We start from the raw sequence: 9,419 nt of genomic DNA on the forward strand, positions 1-9,419 counted from the left end.
TTTGAAACATTTTGAAATTAATAATGGTAGATAATCTCGATCACATTTAATGGTGTTAATAATATTTTATGCCATTCCTGGAAGCTTTTTGCCACTTGAACTAGCCACATAAGAAATCAATGCGCAATTTTGAGTTAAAATTAAATAGTATAATCAGAAACGACATGACACTCATATACATGTGGTGGTGGGGGGGGGGGGGCTGAACTAAAAAGTATCTAATGGGGAGGAAATCAAAATCAAACAATGATGGAGAATTCCGGAAATGGTTTCATCCTTAGAGAGGTAGAATCGTCGAAAAGTGGTAGTCCAGGATACTAAAACGAACAGTAGTTTAGTTACTATTTTCTAATATTAACCCAGCCTAATCGATTACATTCAGTGTCGGCTTAAATTATCATCTTACTATAGCTTCATCAAAAAAATTTGTTGACAATTTCTGCAATTTTTTACGATTTTGTTAAAATGATGGGAATTTTTTCTTCTTTTAATTATTGGGCTGTGAAAAAAATATTTGTCATACTTCTTCGAGCTTTATAAAAAAATCATTCAGTCTTTTATAATCTGGTATAGAGCTTTATTGAAAAAAGATAATTAAATGAACTTTATAGGATCTAAACTAACCAAATTCGAAGAAAAGAGCATAGAACAGCATAATACTATTTGAAAATATGATGGTTAGATGTGCGACTATGAAATAGGACTTAAATCTGCTGTTGGAATAGATAACGAAATTTAGAGCTTCATCTGCGGGGACATTTCCAACAGACTCACGCTCCAAAATGCGTATGTTATAAAGCATTTGCACATTTCCACGATTAGTGAGTCAGGTTGCAAGGCGAATGGTTTTGACTTCATCTCTTGATTCATCGTAATTCACCTCTTTCATTATTTTCGGACATTTTAACTCATTTTGGCGAACGAGTCAAAGGCTTGCAGCAGCGAGTAAAGAGGCAAAACAAGATTGTGAAAATGCAAACTTGTGTGTGAGATAAGCAGCGTTGCTTTTAAGTAAAGAAATATTATATTTCATCTTGTCCATTTGCTATCAACCCTGCGCTGAAGGTGAAAATAGTCATTCGGGAATTGTAGAGGAATGTGCAAATGTGTCAGGTTGCTCTACAATAGTTTCGATAAATCCTAATTCATTAAAACAGTTCAAAATTAGTAACTCTTTATAAAAATATTAAGTCATCAACAATTGATCACCATGAGAGCTCTAAGGGAACTTAATTATATCACTTTTAAAGTTCACAAGCTGATATTAAATCAATCTAATCCAACACAAATATTATATACAATGAGTAAATACTTCAAGTATTCTAAACTGAATCGATAAGATGTATTTGATTCAATAGTATATATACTAAAATTGGAATTGAAGATTTGCATGGTCCCAACGTAAGGATGACAGGCAAAACCGTGAAGCGTTCCACACTTTTTAGACCGCTGTGACCTGGTCGTAAGGTCTCAGCTGCGGGATCGGAAGATTTTAAGTTCGAAATTCGATTTCATCGAAGAACCATCATGCAAGTGAGGCTGGTGTGCGTTAAAACCGTTGGGGTCATGTCTTCCCGCTAGTGTGGTGCGAAAATTTGGAGAGGGGATGCCAACTCGGGTATCATCTTCGTCATCTGACCTCAGTTTAAAATTATGAAGTCCTTCCCAAAACAGCCATAGCGTTGCTTTAAAACGGGATGTTAATATAACTGAACTGAACTAAATTAAATCAATAAAACGGTAGATTTCGAAATGGAACATATTGTCTAATCTGAAAACAAAAATAAAAAAGCAAAATATTTAATGAGTTAAATACAACTAAAATTCGAGCACAGTCGATAATCGATTTTGCTATGTCTATCTTCAAATTTTGTTTTATATATTTCCTATATGAAAGTTAAATGTAACAACAAGAGTTTCTTCAAGAAATTGTGACTCACTTTCCAAAAGTCTAAAATTTTTTTTCCCTTCATCAAATGCCCATTCTCGTCCCATTTATTTATTTCGAAATAAATATCCCTATCAATGATACTAAATTTTTTATTCAATAATTAAGAGGGCTCGATACTCTAAAAACGATGAAATTAGCCCTGAGTCTTCGATTGAATTTTCTCAAAACTTGAAATCGATAGGATAAATATTTAGTGAGACATGAAGTCATATTGACTGAAACGTTATCAAAGTACGCGCCTCCTTCCCCATTTATATTCTAAAATGTAAACCACATTTATTTTCCATGAAGAAAGGTAAAACATTTTTATAAAAAAAGTTTTTGTTCAATTATTTTTCGATTATAATTTCGATTGTTTCACTAACCTTTCTGTGTTGGTACATTTTTGAAAAGAAAACCAACCTTTTCAAGATTTTTAATACTCTTTATTTGTTACTTAAAATTTGATAAATTTGGGAAGACCATAAGATTAAAGAAAGGGAAATTATAGTAAAAAGGGATAGTAAGAAATAGAAGATAGCCAATTTGAATGAAATGGTTTTGAACTTGACTACCAGTTGACTTCAGTGAAACAGAAAGGAATAATAATGTGGATTACTACTTGCAACAACACAAAGTTTGCTTTATGCAAACCAGATGGCGTGGTCTCCTTGAAATTTTCGCACATATTCTTCAGTAAAGATTTTATCCACCACAACTCTCGTAAAATTGTTGACCTTGAGTAAATCCAAGAATGACTTGCATAGCATTGGCAAACAATAGTTATGAAATATAAATCTATGTCATGAATCTATAGTACGAATATGTATTTTAGGGGCCTTCTTCCGACCGTTTGGAACCAAAATTTGACCCTAAAGTACAATTGTAGTCGCATGATCATATACCGAATTTAAAAATATAATGGAAATATTTAATTTTTATTTCACCTATGCATAACTCAAACTACATAAAATGTAACAGACCATGAGATAAAAATTATTTTAATAAATAAAAATGTATGAGCATTTGAAGTTGCAGTTAATGATTCTTTGTTAAAATTTGTCTATGTTTTGAACTTAAAGTGTCTGTAAAACATGTCTAAATGAAGCTACCTTAAAATACGCTGTCTATCACACTCTTAAAGGTTTTGGATATAAAATTTAATGAAATTTTATTGAATTTATTTTGAGATATCATGTTTTCCGCGAATCAATCACAGTGAAATATTCATTCTTCAGAAGATGCGTTTATATAGAGTACTTGTAAATTGGTTCATCCAAATATGCTGGAAATAAATGTAGTTTTCACGCTTTATTAACAGAAACGCCAAAAATAAGAAACAACGGCTAAGTAGGTAGAGAGTTAATATAAAAATAAAATATTATTTTTGAAAATTTTACTGCAAAAATAAAATGTACATTTTCGGTTAACAATACCACTGTTTACGATTTCTTTATCACTTGTTGTGCATTATTGAAATTACTGTATCTACAGTTCTATCTTACATATATTAAAAACAAAGAATGTTTTAGAATCTACAAAGTTTGGAATTTATTTTCAGATCATTAAAAAAACAATTACATTTTTCGGGAAAAAAATCATCTTTACAACCTATTTGGATACCTTAAAAAACATTTAAAGGCTTCATAATTACCAATTTAAAAACTATTTGTGAAAATTTTCTAGCCATCTTTAATTGACGTAATTATGAAATTAAAAAAAAATATGCATATTTTACAAAATATTTCATACGAATTAAGCCCTATACAATTAAGATTACAGATAATATACTTAAGTACATAAACTTCAGTTTCAGTATATTACTCCAAAATTTATAGAAATTATAAAATTTTTACTAATTATGGCTATTTTCGGCTCTATTTTATTCAGATTATTTTCTTGGGCAAAACTTTCTTAAAAAACTAAAATATTTCGATGAAAAAAACCTATGGTGCTGTAAGTCAGTTGAAAATAATTTTTCAATTAATGTTATGAAGAAAAGCAAACAGCAGTGGCACCTACTTTCAGCCATTTAGAATAAAAGTTCTTCAATAACAAATGAAAATACAAGAACTCTAATTCATGTTCTTAAATTCATCTTAATGCGTTTTTACCTACACAGTTTTCCAATTCAGTTACATTTCAAAATCACAATCCAAGAAGCCAGGGATGAATTTCTCCAAGATCATTAAAATTTTCAGATTTCCATATTTTACCACTGCCATTTCTGTTAATTTTTATGATAAATATTCTTTAAAAAATCATTGAATTTATACTCAAGTTTAATTATTTTTTCTTGTCTCATGCGTGAAGCTTGTTTTCAGAGTTTCGGATTAAATAGACAAAATGCTCGATTTATAGTTAATGGTGTCGGAGGTTTGCAAGCTTCCATCTCTAAAGGAACAGTTGACCTTGATTAATCCATAATTTAGAACATTGCGCATTTTAAAAGCAACGAAAAAATAACAGTTTTAAAAACTAATCCCAGTTTTGGACAAAAGAAAAAAGTTTGAAAGATTTTATTAATAAAATTGAGACATTATATAATGTACTATAAACTTTTAGTGAAGACAACGGATTGCTGCATTTCACAAAATATACATTAGAAAAACACGAGAGATAATTTTACATATTGAAAATTTCGAAAAAAATATATCCATAAATCAATCAATGCATTTCAGTTTCAATCGTGAATTATTCCAGAATCACAGAACACTTGGAAAAGGCATCCAAAATATTAAAATACTCTTTGGAATTTTATGAATTCTTTAGAGAAGCCACATTGTCGTAAACATAGTTTTAAAAAAATTATTTATGCAAAGACTTTTTAGACTTGAATCGAAGCAAAACGAGAACCAAGTATATTATCACCTAAAAATAAGGCATTTAATAATACTATAATTTCCATTTATGAAATAAATTTGCTATTCGAAACTAAATATATAATAAAAACTTCTTGAAAATTAAAATGAAATTTTTTCACAGAATTGTTATTCTTTTATTACATGACAGTCCTGAATATTTAGAGCTATTCGAACAATTAATTCTTGATTAATTAATTCGATATTATCTCCATTATCTATACATCCTTGTTTTTCATCACCAGCAAACATTGTACCGCTACAAACTGCTTCTGTATGACGTGCAACTCGACCATTGAAATCCATAAAAGACACCAAAACAAATACTACTACGCTGTTTTCTCTGTCGTCCTTTCGGCTTAAAGTTACACAACAGGAAAGCTGACTTGTCTCTGGCACTTTTTTATAAAATATCTTAACACTCCATGAAGTCGGGGCAGTACACTCGGGGTTATAGTCCACTGTAAATTGCCAATCTTCTTCAGAGGGTACTCTATGCACAGCAAATGAGTAAATAACTTCATGCCCATTAAGGGTTACTTTTTCATCAATAACGAGTCTTTGTACTTCCTCATTTGTGGCCATATTTGAAAAACTTGTGTCGTAAAATGAAACTTAGAAAATAGTCTATTCTATTTCATAAGGATAAAAAAAAAAGCGTTAAAAAGTATGAACATTAAGTAACAAGGACTATCAGTTTTAAGATGCTTCTTGTTTTCTATTTCAGTAACGAGTAAAGGTTCTTTAAAGGAATTTATATTTTCACAATCATCTCATTTCCAAAACATTTGCCGATGCCAGTTTACAAGCAAATTAAAAATGTAATAGAATTTCCATTTGATGTAACAAAATTTCTAATTCTCTATAATTATTTTGAAGTATAACATTTATTTGTGTTATTCAAATTATTGTTCAACTAAAAGTATGCGATATCTTTGATTGCAAAATTAGCTACAAAATAAAGAAAATTCACATGTGGTCAAGTGTATTTATCGGCGAAAAACATGACGAACAACTTTATTAGTATTACATACGCATTCATCTTTTGCATTAATCTATAAAGTATTAATATGTACATTATTGCATTATCTTTTTAAATGAATTAATCTTTTGAAGCTTGGTGGAAAATTTTGCTGTTTGATTTCTATTTAATGATCCTAACCTGATTTAAGCTAATGGACTTTACATAAGTATTCTAGAACAATGAAACCTTTACATTTGTTTTAAAATAACACCAAGGCAACTAGCGACGGTGATTTTAACGCAGAAACTTTGATCACAGGGATAATATATATGGAAGCATATAAATTGTACATGCATATATGCTTTGTCCGTAAGTAGTCTAATAGGTAAAGATATGGTATAACAGAGCAGCATGAATCAAAGGAAGAATATCGTAAGTTCATATTAAGTCCTTGTTAACTTTTTTAGCAAAAATAATAATAACAATAATAATTATACATTGTAGTTAGAGGAGGAGATTTTCTTGGCTCGCAAATGACAAGTAGTTGCTTATAGGTTCTTTTGCCTCCATATACTGAAGCCAATTTAATTTAGTATGTTAACATTCCGTTTTGAAGCAAAATGAGGGCTGTTTGGGGCGGGACCTCGTAATTTTGAATCGAGACGAGTGGCGAAAGTGGTCTTGGGCTGGTGCCTGTCATTCCAGGCTTCCGCGGTTGATGGATGGTAGTGTTTGGTCCCAACAGATTTGGGCATGCGCTGGCCCGGGTTATGCTGCAATTGCTCATGAAATTTGAGTTTCAAGCTCCTAAAACCTTCCGACAACGAGACCGAGACATTATCACCATCCGTATATAGTGGAGCTAAGTCAGATACCTATATCAGATGCTATGGCTCGCCCATATCAACAAAAGGTGCCATATTTCCACTTAGCGGCATAAGGACCGAGATGGGCAAGGAAGGTATAGATATCCCTGTCGCCAATTATAGAGGCATCAAGAAGACAAAGCATTACTGTGTTATTGCTATTTCTTTAAAGAAAAATATGAGAAAAGGAGAAAAAATACCATGCCCCTGCTACCATTTGCATTTGTTAAGTCACTGATTATGACTAGTGACGAAAAAAAATCATATTGTGACCCTGAAGGGCGCTACTTACCCTCGCTAAGATACTGCTTCCCCTTTCACTATAAATTGAACATTATATTTCTAAATCTTTGAAAATTCATACGAATTTTGTTAAATAAATCAAAACTATCATATCAGTGTTAAATCAAATATGTTCTATTCAACCAGTATGTTTAAATTAATTTATTTAGTCCAGTGAATCAGTTTTTTTTCTAGTGCTCAATTACCTCATTAAACTTTTTGCATTCAGTTAAAATAACATTTTAACTGCATTTAGATAGCAAATCAATTATAACATGAAATATCGTCATATTAGAGGAAAGGAATCAAATCAAGAGAAATTAATAAATTTAAAACATACAATTTTTTAGATAGAAATAAAGATGCAAAATAATGAGTTTTCTGCGCGAATTATTTACCATGTTTATTATTTCTTGCAATAAGCTCCAAGGCTATTTGAGATCTCATGGCTTCTTAAGAAATTATTTCATCCTTCTTGTATGATTTTTTTTCTTACGGAAGAAAGCTGATTTGATATTTAATGTCTTATCTGTATTATTTTCTCTAATGTCTAATTAGATAAGACATTCTGTTCTGGAAATGTGTTGTCGCATTGATTTAATTAAGTGCCCACAGAACTTTTGAGATTTTCAAGGACTTTAAATCACATATATTTCGAATTGTAATAATGTCTTTGAATGCCAATTTTAGAATATAAATTTAAAATTATGATAATTCGTTGCACGAACAACACTCGGGCACCACAAGTAAAGGGTAACCATATATCGAGGATACATGTTATATCATTCTAAAAACGATCATACCGCATGAATAAAAAGAAGTTTCGAATCGATGACTGAATCGAATTCAAAATTTATTAGCTTCATATTAGAATTTAAAACAAAGTATAGGAATAAATAGAAAATTCTGCTATCCTCTGTTACCAAATAGGGTCACAATTAGTAAATGCCAAACAACTTCAGTTCGTGCTATTCAAATTCCGAGTTCATCCCAAATGTCTATTGCCTAAATTTTTAAAAATATGAAAAGTTTAGCGTAATGAGTTTTTGCAGTTTTTGCTTCACATAAAATGAAGAATAGCCATCTAATGAAATTCAGATCCAATTCGGAAAATTTTGAAAATCGATGATATTATTAAAAAAGGATTATGAATAATGAAAGGAGAACCGATAGATACTTCTTCATGTTATATTATGATCGAGGATTTATCATCTAACCACAGTTCAAAATTACGGGGATCATCTCCAAACAATCTTCTCGATTACTTCTGTGTTCTGAATCTTCTTCAAAATTGAACTGAATCTCAACAATGCTAACAATTGTTCACTTATTACATGAAGAATGGTTCTTTGTTTCCCGGCAAGTGTTGAGATTGTCTGAAAAATTATACCTGAAAGTTTAATTAATGGCAGAATAACTTAACCAAAAGTACTAAATCAATGTATCTCCAAGTATACCTTGATACATTATAGACGTTTAATTTCGAAGCAGAATTCGACCACTTAACCACTTAACTGTGTTGTTTTTCTCATTATCTAATTTGATTACCTCTCATATATGAATACCTCTCAGAATGTATTAATTAAACTCAGAAGACACAGAAAGCACATGATATGTTAATTTATTAGGCGTTATTATTGGATTGATTGAATTATAAGGTCAACGAATTACTTCATTTTAGCATTCGAAATTCGATGCAGGAAGGGGAGGGGGTCGAGTAACCACAATGAAAGTGATTATTAGTCTACACACACACACATATATGAGAAATAACAGTAAAAGTGTAATTTGGATTATAAAACCAGCATTTTCTTTTTACTGGAATACTGCATGATAAACCTAGTCATAAATATTTCTTCTGGCGTTGATGTGATTTGGAAAATCTTCTGGTTAGTTGTTTATTCAGTCATCATCTTTATCAACAAAATATAATTCAAAATTGTGATGTCTTTACCCATGTCATCATTCCTAATTGTCACATATAGTAACAAGCAAGTAATAAGGATCACTTTGTTCTGGTGGTAAGGCTAGATTTCAAAATTAGAAAATCATAGGTTCAAATTTTATGTGTTCTTGAAGCTAGTTTGATCTGCCATCAAGAGTGAAATGTCATCATGTTGATGTGATTTAGACGTTTGGAAAGAGAAATCTTTATTCAGGTATCTCCCTTATCATCAAAATTAGTGGCACGTCCCTCGATTAACTATCGCATATCGTTTTGAAATGGAATATTAATCTAAAAATAACTGAACCAGGCGTACAATGGTTAGTGAAAGAACTGTGATTCCATCCAGTTATAAACCAAGAATCTGCATATTTTGTAAAATCAGATGGATTCATTTTAAATTTTTAGTTAAATTCAGTTTTTTAAATAAACATGCTTGCCTTTCGACTTGAATTTTAACTATATTCAGTATTTTTCTACTTAGTGATGAGAAAAATTACAAGTCGAAAATTATGCGAGATTTAGTATAAATTTCTTGACTCAAAACGTCTGAATGGAAGAAAAAGCAAGT

At 30.8% G+C, this 9,419-nt stretch overlaps 1 pseudogene; it reads left to right on the forward strand.

Moving 5' to 3' along the window:
- The first annotated feature begins 1,342 nt into the window (after positions 1-1,342).
- LOC129959577 (U6 spliceosomal RNA) lies at positions 1,343-1,442 on the forward strand (annotated as a pseudogene).
- The last annotated feature ends 7,977 nt before the right edge of the window (positions 1,443-9,419 follow it).

This window comes from Argiope bruennichi, chromosome X1, assembly GCF_947563725.1.
Source record: "Argiope bruennichi chromosome X1, qqArgBrue1.1, whole genome shotgun sequence".
Lineage (NCBI taxonomy): Eukaryota > Metazoa > Arthropoda > Arachnida > Araneae > Araneidae > Argiope > Argiope bruennichi.